At 32.6% G+C, this 15838-nt stretch overlaps 1 pseudogene; it reads left to right on the top strand.

Moving 5' to 3' along the window:
* LOC134477463 (olfactory receptor 6C2-like) overlaps positions 1 to 15838 on the top strand; it is a 47145-nt pseudogene that overhangs the window by 30492 nt on the left and 815 nt on the right.

The following is a 15838-nucleotide window of genomic DNA, read 5'->3' as shown; positions in this document are numbered from 1 at the left end:
AACTTATAAACCCTCTTGTCATCTTCTAACATTTGTATTGTTACTTCCTGGTTCCTTGTTATTTTTAAGAGATCTTTCCTTTCATGAACACATGTTGCAAACCTGTCTTCTTGATAGCCTCTCTTTAGTTTCTTTCAAGCAGTTTTACCAACTTTCAATGGAATTTTTAATTTCCTGGTAGTCTTTTTGAATCTGTTTCAGGTATTCTAATTTTTTTAAAATATTCTTCATCAAAGATTTCTCTCCTTTTTCTATGTCCCTCCGTTCTTCCATCTGTGTCTTCTTGAGAGGTACTTAGTGTTTTGTTTTTTTTTTTTTTTTGTTATTTTTCTTATATCTTCCTCTACTTGTTTTATAATTTCTGTTTTTAGTTATTTTATAATATCGTGAAGATAATTCTTTATGTCAGATGCTGCTTTTTCAGACACCACAGGTATACAGTCCCCAATCTCTTCTGTGTTTACCTCATCGAGGACAATAGTGTTTGTGTTGGTGGCTGGAGATTTCCTTTTCTTTCAACCTATTGTCATATTTGTGGTTTCCTCCAGTCCAGTGGATAATGGGAATTCACAGAACTTCCTGTTCTGGCCATGTTTACTTTCAAGTGCTCTGAAGCATTCTGGCTAGGGATTGCTGATCTCCCCAGTCTCTTATATTTGATAGTATCAAATCTGAGAGTATGAGGGCAGTAAGATTCACTAGGATATCCATTCTGGCTAGACTATTCCCCTCTTTTGAAGTCTATGTCTCCAATGTTTTATTGTTATTGATTTAGTCTGTACTGCTATGGTTCAATTTTATTGTACTGGATGATATGGGCCATTTATTGACAATAACAAGAGACATCATGGAAAGCATTGTAGATCACCTTGCACTGTGGGTTTAGATTATGCACTATGTCCATCCTTTTGTTTTGAATGACCTCATTTTATTTTATTTTATTTTTTCTCATTTGGCTTTATAGTTTTCAAAAATTAAAAAAAAAATCTCTTTTTTATTCTGTTAAGTTCTTGGCATGGAAATAAAGAAATTCCCTGAAGTAAAAGGCAGCCTCTACATTTTTATGCAGTTTACTTCAAAGAAACAAATATGGTCTCCATGTGAATATTTGATAAATACCCTTTCATAATTTTGATGTGTTCTATAATGGGAAGGGTCATCATTATGTAGAATCCACGCTGTATGGAGAAAATCTTTTTAAGTCTCTTGTCTCATTTTGAAGAAAGATATTATCACATTCTATCACATATTATCTGCTTATCTTACCTAAGATGCTAGGTTGAAAAATTTAGCAAGGAAAAAGATTGAGAACATTATATCCAAAAAAGTGGTGTGGAATAGGGAAATAAAATATACCATTGAAATAGCACAATTCAAGGTCACAGCCTAGAGAAATTGGGACTGGTGAAATACCAAGTCTTATTTGGAATTCTAGAAAACACTCTGCCTCTCTACTTCTTATCCCCACACGACCAGGAATCCAGTACAATAGTGCTGGAGTAAAGTTGAAAACAAACATATATCACAGGCATTTTTCAAGGATTATGTTCTTATAAAACATAAACTCAAATGTTACAAACTAAAAGTTACAAATGCTTCAGTTATTGTTTTATCATAAACCAAAATGGACTAATGTGCCTAAATGATTTAAATTTACCTTTAGTTAACTTTTATGAAATATCCTTATCTTTTTCACTTAACTGATGTTATGGTATGAGAGAGATATGATAGGAAACACAAACAATATATATGAAAATATGGATACTAGAATGTATACTCTGATCAATGATACAGTAGTTTAGAGAATAAGTTATTGCCTAAAATAGAACCCCTTAAATCTCCCAAGACATAAAGGTAAATTATGAATCTTGATTTTAAGAAAATTCCAAGAAGTCTTCTTCCAGAAGAAAACTTACAGTGCAGACATCTCAAAATGCTTTTAGAGCCTTAAACTCAATTTAGGTATGACATACTTTGCCAGGTGACTCTCCCACACATCAAAGGGAATTGCTTCAAAACCTCCCTATCCTAACTCACTTATCCATAGCCAGGCCAACACACTTCATAGTATCCTACTCATTCTACAGTGAGTCACAGAATGGGTTGACAACTATACACAAATGATGGCTTGAAGAACTACATGTACTAGAATAACTGCCTTCAGTTTACAGTCCAAGTCAATTAACTAAATGAGAACCCTAGACTACAAGGCTCAGATGGAAAATGATGTTGGAGGCAACACTAACATATAATCTGAATGATTATATTAATCTTACATGCATCCCCAGCAAATTAAAAACTTTTTATTTCCACTTTCAATCTATATTTATTTCTCTGATAACATACTTTAGTTTCCTTTTAATATACATTGTTTTGGGGGGCTGGGGATTTAGCTCAGTGGCATATGCACCTGCCTTGCAAGCAGGTGGTGGTGAGTTCAATCCCCAGTACTGATAAAAAGAAAAAAGAAAAAAGAAATAAGAAAAAAAGAAGTGTAAAAAAATATATATTATTTTTTAAAAAAACAGAGTTTGGTGGAAGAATATTTATATAATTGGTGACCCTTTGAGAAATACTGCTTTTGAGTTTGATATTCTCACGAGTCTTCTTATCTTTGGATATTGCCACTTAAGCTTGGGGTACAGAAAGAACAAACATTCCAAAAGATCAGGATTGATTGATTTTATATGGGGTATTGTGGAAAATCAATAGAAAAAGTTGCAGAATGAAATGAAATAAATGGGGAACTCTTACACTAATATAACTTCAGTTAGTGAGGGAATAAATCCATTTCCAAGAGTGCCACTTATTTGTGAGATAAAAACTGCCAAAGTATTAGAAGTAGAATGAGAATTATAGAGAGGGGAAGGAAGTCTCTGTGTGCTCAAATCAGTGTTACAGTAGAAGAGTTAAATACTGAGATCAAGTGATTTTTTTTTTTTTTGTCTTTCTCATTTTTATCGGTACCAGGGATCGAACTCACAACTGCCTGCTTGCAAGGCAGGCGCTGATGCCGCTGAGCTAAATCCCCAGCCCCAATCACGTGATTTTTTTTTATAGATAAACTTGTGCATATATCTTTTTAGGGGAGATACATGATATCCACATTTGTCTCAGATACACACTTGCATATTAAACTATTTTGGAGTATTATTCTTTAAGATGAAAATAATACTTGTAAATATTAAAAACAGTATTTCTGCTAGATATATTACAACTTACATTTGTTCTCTTTTTTATTAATCATTACTAAGTGACATATTTTTCTCCATTTCTTACGTTTTCAATGCTCTGATAGTTTGATACTCATCTTTATATGTTTTTAAATTGTTGCTTTCGCACAAGAACATTTGATCTGGTGCAGGTAATTTTTAAAATCTTCACTTAAATGTTTTTTCCTTCATCATCTTGTTTTCCTGTAGCCATTTAAAAAACTTTAGATTAAGTTTTCAGTATTTGTCCTTTATCATTTAAAAAAATTTCAATTTTATGGTCTTAATTCTAATGTATATTTTGAGCATATTGTCCATTTCAGTGGTGATGAAATAATAATACATTTGCCCCAGCAGTCTCTTTGTATCAATGAAATCTCTGAGAGTTTCACTATCACTGGGTTATTTATTTGTGTATATTATTATTAGAGAAATTTAAAAGTATAACAATGCTTAACCATCACTTTTGCAGTTCATATTTGAAAAGGTATATTAGTAATTTATGATTATTTATTTTAAACAGCATTTTATAGTAATTTACTTCCATGTAACAGATGTATAAACAACAATGGTTAAAAGAAAATGTGTTAATTGTGTAAATTTAATTTCAAAATTAATATTGAAATGAACTACTTATTTGAATTTCTCAAATTCCAGAAGTTTCCTTTGATAAAGTTAGGGTATTCTTGAAAATAATTTGAAGCAATTTGTGAAAGATTAGCAGAAATGAAACACTCTTAGGTCACTATATTTGGTCTTTTCAAATCTCATCTGTTTAGTAACGTGAGATATTCCTGTATATCTTATATATAAATTTATGTGTATATATAAACATGAATAACATATATATTTATAGACATAACTTTAAGTGAAACCAGGCAAATGGATGAGTAAAGTACTTTTCAGAAGATTATCCAGAAACAGACACTATTGATTTTTCTATGTGATGAAAATATAAAAATTTAAGTATAACAAAATACTTTGGCAATTACATATCCTATTTCATGAATATTTTTCAGTAAAAACCTATTATTATTTTTCCATGATTTTGTATCTGGTATCCTTAACTGGAGGAAATTATCTACTTTTCATTTTTATTTAAAAGAAAAAAGACAAAATAAAAAGAAAAGCAAAAAAAAAATACTCTGAACAACAACAAGGCTTTCAAAACAAGATGATAACAATTAGTGGTATGCCTATCTTACTATATATATTCAAATTTATACATAATATATATTTAAGGTACATATTTAAATAAATTTAAATAAAATTATTTAGATATTTAAATATACATTTTATATAGTTAAATATATATTTAAATACATATATGCATATATATTCAAAATTTTCTTTTTTGCTTACTGCTTTAACCCTTTCTCTTATCCCAGTTACTTTTCTCTTTGATCAGTTTCTTACCATTATGCAATATTTGTTGTAGATGTTGGATCTTATTTGCTCTTTGAGATTCTTGCACTAAAGAGATGATATGGTATTTACACATGTGAGTTTGATTTATTTCACTTACAATTATGGTCTCAAGTCACATTAATTGACCTTTAAAAGACTTGATGCAATCATTCTTCATAGCTAAATAATATCCTACTTTATAAAAAAAATCACATCTTTTTAATGCATTACTTAGTTGAAGGGCATTTAGGCTGTTTCCAAGATTTAGCTATTACCAACTGTGCTGCTATAAATCTTGATGCACATATATCTCTGTGGTATGATATTTTCAGTACTTCTGGGGAAATGATGAGAAGAGGTATAGCTGAGTCAAATGGAAATTCTAATCCTAGGTTTTTGAGCACATCCACATTGATTTCCACATTCTACACTCTCTCCAACAGTAGAGAAGAGTTCCTTATTCCACATAGGCTCTCCAGCATTTGTTACTGGTTGATTTCTTGATCTTGGCCGTTCTATCTGGATTGAGATGGAATCTCACTGTTTTTTTAATTGATATTGATGTAATGACTGACGATGTTGAATGTTTTTTTTCCATGTATTTATTTGTCATTTGTATTTCTTCAAATGAGAAGTATGTATCTGTTTCAGATGACATTTTTTTGAATGGGGCTTTAAATTGTGGGAGGCTGATTTTTAAAAAAAATTCTCTATATTCTTTGTCTGAGGGACTGATGGTTAATATATTTTCCCAATTCATAGATTTTCTTTTCCCTCATTGGAGATTACTTTGGGCATGCAAAACTTTTTAACAAGAGAAGATCCAAGTTGTTGATTATGGGAATTATTTCTCATGAAGTTTTATTTTGCTTAATGAACTCTGTGTCTCCATCTATGTCTTCAAGATTTCTACCTACTTTGTCTTCCAGCAGATGTATTGGTTCTGTTTTAATATTTAGATCTTTGATTCATTTTGACTATAGTCTAGTACATGGAGATTGTTACAGGTATAGTTTTACTTTTTACCATATGGAAAACCAGTTTTTCATACATCACTTATTAAAAAGATTATATATCTTTCTAATTTTATTTTTTATTTAAAGAGAAAAAAGAAAGGACATAAAAAAGAAATGCAGTAAAAGGGTACAAGTAATACAGTATTTCTAGAAAAAAATATATACAGTACGAAATCACCAGTTAATAGGTTATATATTATCTTCGCAGAAACAGTTGTTCATATTACTAAATTAAAGCATATAAAGTCAACATTCGAACAGTGAAATTGGAGACAGTTCCGTTCAATGATCCAACAAAAGCACATTATATAGTTTTCCATCCCACACTCTAGAACATACCTGCAGTTATATCCCTTAGTCCACCTTACTTTCATCTCTTTTTTTTACAGTAACAATTAGACTTTTAGGGTTTTATTACTTTCACAGTTCTTATTACTTTTTTTGAAGAGAACAAAAACAAATGTGACTAAGCAAAACAGATTCAGTTAGAACAGAAGGGTGGGCATAGCACGTGATGCAAAAATAGAATACCAGGTGATCAAAAGTGGTTACCATTGTGCCTCTTGCTGTTTTTAAATTGAGTTGTCTATATCATCAGGTATAATAGAATTGATCAAAACAGTATGGAACAAAACCAATAAAATCTACACTGAGGACCTTACAGGACTTCAAAAAAGAAAGATGATAGTCAATCCATATTGGGCATCATAGTATATCTTATTGCCTTCAAAGTGATTGCTTATACCCTCAAACTTGATACTATCAAACAAAATAGAATATATTATAATCAGACAGAACAAGATGTGGAGAGCAATACTGGGGTTCAAGTCAGGTTAATAGGACAACAAAAAAGTAACTATAATATGTCCCGTTATTCTTTAATTTTGTTTTCCCTTAATTAAAAAATGAGAGAAAATAAATTAATTTAAAAATAGGGGGAAGATTGAGATAAGAGAGGACATTGTAATAGAACAACGCAGGGCAGAACCGAGCAATTCAAACATCATTATGTTTCACCACCAGATAATCTACCATAATAGTAGTCACTATAGCGCCTCTTTCCTTAAATTATTTGAGTGTAACTTCACGTGCTATAATATCAAGCGTATCTAGACAGTGTGAAGCCTTTCAAGAGAATGCAAGAATTACACGATATTTAGAACCTGCTAATAGAAAACAAACAACGGTTTCTATATTATTTCTTTACCTATAAAAAAGTTTGTTTATACTATAGCATATAGTGAAATATAGTAAGATACAACACGTTAAAACCAGTGGAAACAGATGTACTACATCTTGATGGGACTTCAAAACAAGATGATATTAAATCAGCACTAGCAATTATGTTGTGTTGCTTTTATCAAAATAGCTATTCGTGCTATCATAGATACTAAAATTGAACAACCCAGGTTATATCATTGTGGGTAATGAGTGAAAACACTATATGGCTTCAAACCAATATGATTGGGAATCATGATTACCACTTACTTCTATGTATTATTATCATTTCTTACACTAGGGAAACTATTCGGTATTTATGCATGTGAGTTTGATTTATTTCACTTATGAGTATGGTTTCAAGCTGCGTCCATTTATTTATAAATGTCTCAATGTGGTCATTCTTTATAGTTGAGTAGTACTCCATTGTATAAAAATACCACAACTTTTTTACCCATTCTTCCATTGATGGACACTTAGGTTGTTTCCAAGATACGGCTATTACAAATTGTGCTGCTATAAACATGGGTGCACATATATCACTGTGGTACGATGCTTTCAGTTCTTCTGGGAATATGCCTAGAAGTGGTATAGCTGGGTCATATGGGCCTTCCAGTCCTAGTTTTCTGAGAAATCTCCAGACTGACCTCCACAATGGTTGCAGTCATCTACACTCCCACCAACAGTGCAGCAGAGTTCCTTGTTCCCCACAGCCTCTCCAGCATTTGCTGTTGTTGGTTTTCTTGATCTTGGCCATTCTTTCAGGAGTGAGATGAAATCTCAGTATGGTTTTGATTTGCATTTCGCTAATGACCAATGATGATGAACATTTTTTCATACATTTATTTGCCATTTGTATTTCTTCATCTGAGAATTGTTTATTCATATCAGATGCCCATATTTGGATTGGGTCTTCGAATTTTGAGAGTCTGATTTTTTAAAATCTTTATATGTTTTAGACAAAAGTCCTTTGTCTGAGGGGCAGTTCACTAAGATTTTTTCCCAGATTGTGGGTTTTCTTCTCACCACACTGGAGACCTCTTTTGACATGCAGAAACTTTTTAATAAGTGGTTATCCCAGTTATTGATTGTGGGAAGTATTTCCCATGTGGTTTGAGTCCTGTTCATGAATTCTCTACCTACGCCTATATCTTCAAGGTTTGTACCCAATTTGTCTTCTAATACATTTAGTGTTTCTGTTTTAATATTTAGACCTTTGATCCATTTAGATTTTATTTTAGTACGTGGTGATAGGTATGGGTCTAGTTTTAGTTTTCAACATAGAGAGAGCTAGTTTTTCCAGCACCATTTATTAAAGAGACTGTCGTACTGTCAGTGAACATGTTTGGCCCTTTTATCGAATATAAGGTGGTTGAGTATGTTTGCAGTTGTGGTTGTATCTTCCAATCTGTTCCACTGATCTTCAGCTCTGTTTTGGTTCCAGCACCATCTTGATTTTACTACGGTTGCTTTGTAGTATAATTTCAAGTCGGGGATTGTGATACCCCCTGCCTTGCCTTTGCTGCTTAGAACTGTCCTTGCTATTCCAGGTCTCTTTTCACTCCAGATGAATTTTAGGAGTGATTTCTCGAGTTCTATGAGGTATGTTGGTGGTATTTTTATTGGGATTGCATTGAATCTGTATAAAATTTTTGGAAGAATGGCCATTTTCACAATATTTATTCTTCCTATCCATGAAGAAGGGATTTTTTTTCCATTTTGTGAGATCATCTTCAATTTCATTTTTTCAGTGTAATATAATTTTCCTTTTAAAGGTATTTCACTTCTTTTGTGAGAGTAATTCCTAGATATTTCATTTTTTTTGGTTGCTAGAATGAAGGGTGTGGCTTCTCTTATATCTCTTTCTGTGACTTTGTTGTTAGTGTATAGGCATGCTGTTGATTTTTGAGTATTGATTTCATAGCCAGCTACATTACTAAATTTATTTATTATATCTAGAAGTCTTTCAATGGAGTTCTAGGGATCTTCTATATAGAGTATCATGTCATCTGCAAATAATGAGAGCTTAACTTCTTCTTTTCCTATCTTTACGCCTTTCATTTCTCTCTCTTGTCTAATTGCTCTGGCTAGCATTTCCAGTTCTATATTAAATAGGAGCGGTGATAAGGGACATCCTTGTCTTGTGCCTGATTTTAAATTAAAGTCCTTCAATTTTTGGCCATTTAGTATGATATTGGCTGTTGGCTTGTCATCAATGGCCTTTATTATAATGAGGTAAAAACCATCTATTCCAATTTTCTGCAGGGTTCTTATCATGAATGAATGTTGGACCTTATCAAAAGCTTTTTGTGCATCTATAGAAATGATCATTTGGTTCTTACTTTTGGCTCTATTTATATGGTGTATTACATTTATTGATTTACATATATTGAACCATCCCTGCCTGCCTGGGATGAATCCCACTTGGTCATGGTATATGATTTTCTTAATGATTTGCTGCATCCTATTTGCCAATATTTTGCTGAGGATTTTTTCATCTGTGTTCATTAGGGAGATTGGTCTGTAGTTCTCTTTTTTAGTTGGGTCTTTCTCAGGTTTTGGTACTAGAGTAATATTTGCTTCCAGGAATGACTTAGGAAGGATTGCTTCCCTTTCGATTTTATTGAAGAGTTTGAGTAGTGTTGGCATTAGGTCTTCTTTGTATTTCTTGTAGAATTCTGCAGTGAATCCATCTGGGCCTAGACTCTTCTTTGTAGGTAAGGATTTAATTATGTTTTCAATTTCATTAATAGAAATTGGGTTATACAGTAATTTTACACCTTCATGACCTGGTACTTCGTATGCTTCTTCCTCTGTGTTATCAAACCTTTGTGAGTAGAGGTTTTGGAAATAGGTGTTGATGATTTTCTGTATTTCTATAGGGTCTGTAGTGATTTCACTCTTTCACTCCTTATTGCCTGAATTTGAGGTTTTTCTTCCCTTTTTTAATAAGGTTGACTAGGGGCTTATCAATTTTATTTATTCTTTCAAAAAACCAATTCTTTGATTCATTGATTTTTTGGATTTTTTTTTAGTCTATATTGCATTGATTTCTGCTCTAATTTTTATAATTTCTTCTCTCCTTTTGGCTTTGGGCTTGACTTGCTCTTCTTTTTCTAGATGTCTGAGGTGCAACATCAGGTTATTTATTTGTATTCGTTCTGTTTTCCTGGTATGTGAACTCAATGCTATAAATTTTCCTCTGAGGACAGCCTCATTGCATCCCACAGATTCTGGTAAGTGGTATTTGTGTTTTCATTTTCTTGTAGGTAGTGTTTAATTTCTCCTTTGATTTCCTATGTGACCCACTGGTTACTCAAGAGTGTGTTATTCAGTTTCCATGTGTTTGTGGGAATTTTGTAGTATCTTTTATCATTAATTTCTAATTTCATAGTGCTATGGTCTGATAGCATGCAAGGCATGATTTCAACCCTTTTGCATTTATTTAGATATGTTTTGTGAATTAATATATCACCTATTTTAGAAAACGAACATGTACTGCTGAGAAGAATTTGTATTCTGCTGTTGTTGGGTGGAATACTCTGTATATATCTATTAAGCCCATTTGTTCATAGGTGCATTTCAGTTCTTTTATTTCTTTGCTGATTTTCTCTCTGGTTGATCTGACCATTGGTGTCAATGGTGTGCTAAGATTTCCTGTTAGAATTGTGTCACTGTTAACTTGGTTTTTTTATTTCTGTTAGTACTTGTTTTATATAACTGGGTGCTCTGGAATTTGGTGCATATATATTTAAGATAGTTATCTCTTCCTCTTGGAGTTTTCCCCTAACCAGTATGTAGTGACCTTCTTTATCCCTTCTGATCATTATTGGCTTGAAGTTCACATTGTCTGCAAACAGAATAGCCAACCCCCCTTTTTGTTGGGCTCCTGTTGCATGAAATATTGTTTTCCATCCTTTGACTTTCAGTCTGTCGGTATACTTTTGGGTTAGATGGGTTTCTTGTACATAACATATGGTTGGATTTTGTTTCTTGATCCATTCTTCCAGTCTGTTTCTTTTAATTGGTGTATTGAGACCATTTAAATTAATGGTTATAACTGTTATATATTGGTTTATTGTTGACATGTTATCTGTGTTGCATCTTTGTCTTTCAGTTCTGTTTGTCTGCTTGTTTAGTGTTTTTTTCCTAGATGCATCTAGGCTGTCTTTCAGTATTCTTTGCAGGATTGATTTGGTGATCATGTAGTTTTTCAGCTCTTCTTTGTCATGGAAGTATCTTATTTCTCCATCCATTTGACAGACAGTTTTCTAGGATACATCAGCCTAGGTCAGAAATCATTTTCCTTTAGGATCTGAAATACTTCGCTCCATGCTCTTCTTGACTTTATTGTTCGTGCCGAGAAGTCTGCTGTGATTCTGATAGGTTTTCCTATATAGGTGATCTGTTTTTTTTCTCTTACAGCTTTTAATATTCTATTCTTTTGTTCAATTTCTGGGATGGCCATTACTTTGTGTCTGGGTGTAGTTTTATTTTGGTTATGGCTATTTGGAGTTCTATATGCTTCACTGATCTTGATAACGGTTTCCAGTCTCATGTTTGGGAAATTTTCAGCTATTCTCTAAATATTCTCTTGACAGCCTTTATGTTTTTCCCTTCTTTTTCATTTATCCCTATTGACCTTATGTTGTTCCTTTTTGTATCATCTTGCAGGAGTTGAATTGTTATTTCTTGATTTCTTGTTATTTTTAAAAGATCTTGCCTTTCCTGTTCACTGGCTGCAATCTTGTCTTCAAGGTCTGAAATTCTATCTTCACATTCATTGAGGTGGTTTGTACAACTTTCGACGGAGTTTTTGCTTTCCAGTATGTCTCTTTGCATCTGCTTTATATAATCTGTTTGTTTCTTATATTGTTCATTCATGGATTCTATCTTTTTGTTTATCTCCTCAAGTTTTTTAACTGTGTCTTCTTTAGATATGTTCAGCATCTCCTTCATTTCTTTTATCATTTCTTCTTTTACCTGAGAGATTATTTCTAGTTTGATTTCCTTTAAGGCTTCTCAGTGTTGTTTCTTTATTTCAGTTACTATTATTTCAGATATTTCAGGTATGTGGCATATATTTTCTATACACATGGCTCCTAGGCTTTCTTGGGATGGGCTGAATGTTTGAGACTGCATTTGGTCTTTCGTTTTGTGATTTTCCTGTATTTTTGCACTTTAAGTTTTGTTCCAAGTAGGTAGAGAGGTCAGCAAGGCTGGGACAGAAGTCCCTGCTCCCTCCTTACTCACGATTTCGACAGGCAGCTGGATCCTGGGCCCCAGGCAAAGAAAACAGTTTGCCAGCCTAGGGCAGAGTTCCTGGCCTCCGCTGGTCTTACTGGACCAACTTATCTTTCTTTTAATGAACATGTTTGGACCTTTGTTGAAGATAAGGTGGCTGAGTGTGCTTCTAGTTGTAAATGTATCTTCTTACATATTCCATTGATCTTTGGGTATGTTTTTATTCCAGTAGCATGCTGATTTTATCACAGTAGCTTTGTAGTATAATTTCATGTCAAAGATTGCGATGTCTCCTGTCTTGCCTTTTTTTGTCCAGAACTGGCTTTGTTATTCTAGATCTTTTTTGGTTCCTCATAAATTTTAGCAATTATTTCTCTAGATCTGAGAGATGTGTTAATGGCATTTTGTTTGGTATTATATTAAATCTGTAGAATAATTTTGCGATAATGGCCATTTTCATAATGTTTTCCTTACCATCCATGAGCAAGGGATCTTTCTATTTTCTGAGATTCTCTTTCATAACTTTTTTCAGAGTAGTATAATTTTCACTGCAATATCTTTTACTTCCCGTGCTGGATTGTTTCCTAAGTATTTTATTTGTTTTTTGGATGTTATCATGAAGGGTGTTGCTTCACTTTTTTCTTTCTCAGTGAGTATATTGTGTGTCTACAGGAATACTACTGATTTTTGTGTGTTGACATTGTATCAAGCTACATTATCGAATTTGCTCGTGATATTTGGGTGTCTTTTTGTGGAGACTTTGAGAACTTGTATTTAGAGTATCATGCCATCTGCAAATAATGCTGTTAACTTCTTTCCTTCCTACCACTATTCCTTTTATTTCTTCTCTTGTCTTACTTCCTTGGCTACTATTTCAGAAACTATAGTGATACTGGTAACCCTTATCTTGTACCCTTAGTAAGATTTTGGCTGTTGGTTTATTTTATATGGCTTTTATCAGACTGAGCTAAAGACTATCTATTTTGATTTTCCATAGGGTTTTTATCATAAATGAATGATAGATTTTGTCCAATTGTTTTTCTGTATTTTTTGAGATGATCATGTTCATGTCTTTGAGTTTCTTGATATCGTGTATTACTGTTATTGATTTGCATATGTTAAACCACATATAGCATTCCTGGGATAAATACTACTTAATAGTGTTGTATAATCTTATTTGATATATTGCATTCTATTTGCCAGTATTTTATTGAGTACTTTTGTATCTATGGTCATTAGGAAGATTTTCCTGTAATTTTCTTTTTTTGTTGTGACTTTCTCTGGTTTTGGTATTAGGATAATTTTTGCTTTCAAGAATGAGTTAGGGAGACTTGCTTCCATTTCTTGTTGAAGATTCTGAAGGAGTGTTGTACAATTAACTTTTGAATCCATCCGTATCTGTACTTCTCTTTGTTGGTAAGGTTCTAATTACATTTCCAATTCATTATCTAAAATTGGGTTATTCAGCAATTTTACATTTTCTTGATCCAGCTTTGGTAATTCATATGTCTCTAGGAGTCTTTCCATTTCCTTGGTGCCACTGAACCTTTGAGAACAAAGATTTTCTAATAGATATGATCTCTATTTCCTCAGGGTCTATTGTGATTTCTGACTTTTCCTCTCTTTTTTATGGGTTTGAGTGTTTCTTTTCTTTTTGTTGTTGATACATTTCACTAGGGATTTTTCAATTTTATTTATGCTGTCAGTGAACCCATTGTTCAATTCATTAATTCATTCTTTGTATTGTTTTTGTTAGATTCAATTGCATTAGCTTCTGATCTGAACATTATAATTTCCTCCCTTTTTCAGTCTTTGGGCTTGACTTGCTTTTTTTTTTTTTTTTTTTTTCCCTAGAAGTTTGAGGTACAGTATTTGTTTGTTTGTTTGTTTGTTTTTGTTTTTGTTTTTGTTTTTGTTTTTCATTTATTTCCTGGTCCTGGAATTTACCAGTTTAAATATCCCACTGAGGGCTGCTTTCATTGTGTCCCACAGGTACCAGTAAGTTTTATTTGCATTTTCCTTCAATTGTACATACTGTTTTTTAATCTCTTCTGTGATCCATTGATTGTTTAGGTGAATGATTGTTAATTTTTATGTGTTTATGGGATCCGTATGGATTTTTTGTGATTAACTTCCAATTTTATTGCTGAATGGTCAGACAATAAGCCTGGTATTATTTTATTCTCTTGCATTTACTTAAGCATGTTCTGTCAGCTAGTATATGCTCTATTTAAGAGAATAACCCATGTGCATCTGAGAAGAATGTGCATGCTATGTTGGTGTGTATAACACTGTACACATCACAAGTTTTATTCAGTTTTGTTATTTCTTTGCTGATTTTTATTGATCTGTCTCTTTGTGGTGATGTGGAGTTAGGGTCCCTAATTATAACTATATTATTGCTTGGATAATTTTCCATGTTTATTAAGATTTGTGTTACATATTTGGGTGCTCCCATATATAGTACATGTATATTTACGATTGTAACCACTTTGTCTGGAAGTTTTTCTCTCACAGGTATATAATGACTTTCTTTATCTCTCTTGTTATTTTTTGGTTTGAAGTTCACAATGCCTGCAAAAAGAATCGTTACCCCTGCTTTTTATCTGAGTTCCTTTTGAATGGAGTATTGTTTTCATTCCTTGAAATTTAAGTATATGAATTTTCCTTTGAGCTATATGTGTGTCTTGTATACAACATACGTTTGGATTTTGTTTATTAATCCACTCTGTCAACCTGTTTGTATTCATTGGTTCATTGTAGCCATTTACACTGATACATGTTATGTACTGACTGTTAAGTATTGACACATTTGCCATCTTTTTGTTGTTGTTGTGTTTATTCTCTACTTTTTCTCTCTGATTGTTTGTCCTGCTTGTTAGTTTCCTTCTGTTGTTGTTCTTGGAACTGTAGTCATTGTTTTATCTTTCTAAAGTATCTTTTAATAATCTTTTTAATGTTGGTTTTGTGATCATCAGTTTCTTCTGTTGCTCTTTGTCATGAAAGTATCTTATTGTTCCAGCAATTTTCAAATATAGTTTTGTAGTGTACATCAATCTGGGTTGGAAGAGTTTTTCTTTCAGGGATTGAAATACTTCACTCCAACCTCTTCTTGACTTGAAAAAAATAGCGTTGAGAAGTTTGCCAAGATTCTGATGAACTTTCCTTTAGAGGTGATCTATTCCTTTTCTGTGACAGCTTTTAGTACTATGTTCTTCTGCTGAACTTGTCATCTTAATTATTACACTCATGGGTGATGATTTATTTTGGTTATGCCTAATGTGTTTCTATATGCTTTACTTATCTGCATATAAGTTTCTTTTCCTATGCTTGGAAAATTTTCTTCTATTATTTCTGTAAATAGTCTTATGTCATTTGTGTTGGCCCCTGCTTTTTCATTGACGTCTATCAGTTTTATAGTATTTTTCTTTTTGTCCTCTTGCAGCTGTTGAATTATTGTTTCTTAGTTCCTTGTATTTTTAAGACATATTCTCTTTCATAATTCTAAACTTCCATCTTGGCTTTTAGATCTGAAAGTTTATCTTCAGATTCATTTAAGCAAAACTGCCAGTTATTAATGGAAGTTTTAATTTTTTGGGTATCCGTCTGAATCTCTGTCATGCATCTTAATTATTTTATAATGTTCATTCAGGAATTCAATCATTTTCTTATGCTCCTCTATGTTTTTTACTTGCATATTCTTTACTCAATATTTCCTTCATAATGTTTGGCATTTCTTTT

This window comes from Cavia porcellus, unplaced genomic scaffold, assembly GCF_034190915.1.
Source record: "Cavia porcellus strain 051 isolate PalLab524CR breed Dunkin Hartley unplaced genomic scaffold, mCavPor4.1 scaffold_8, whole genome shotgun sequence".
Lineage (NCBI taxonomy): Eukaryota > Metazoa > Chordata > Mammalia > Rodentia > Caviidae > Cavia > Cavia porcellus.
The sequence above is the reverse complement of the archived record's forward strand: the minus strand, read 5'-3'. Positions and strand labels throughout refer to the sequence as shown.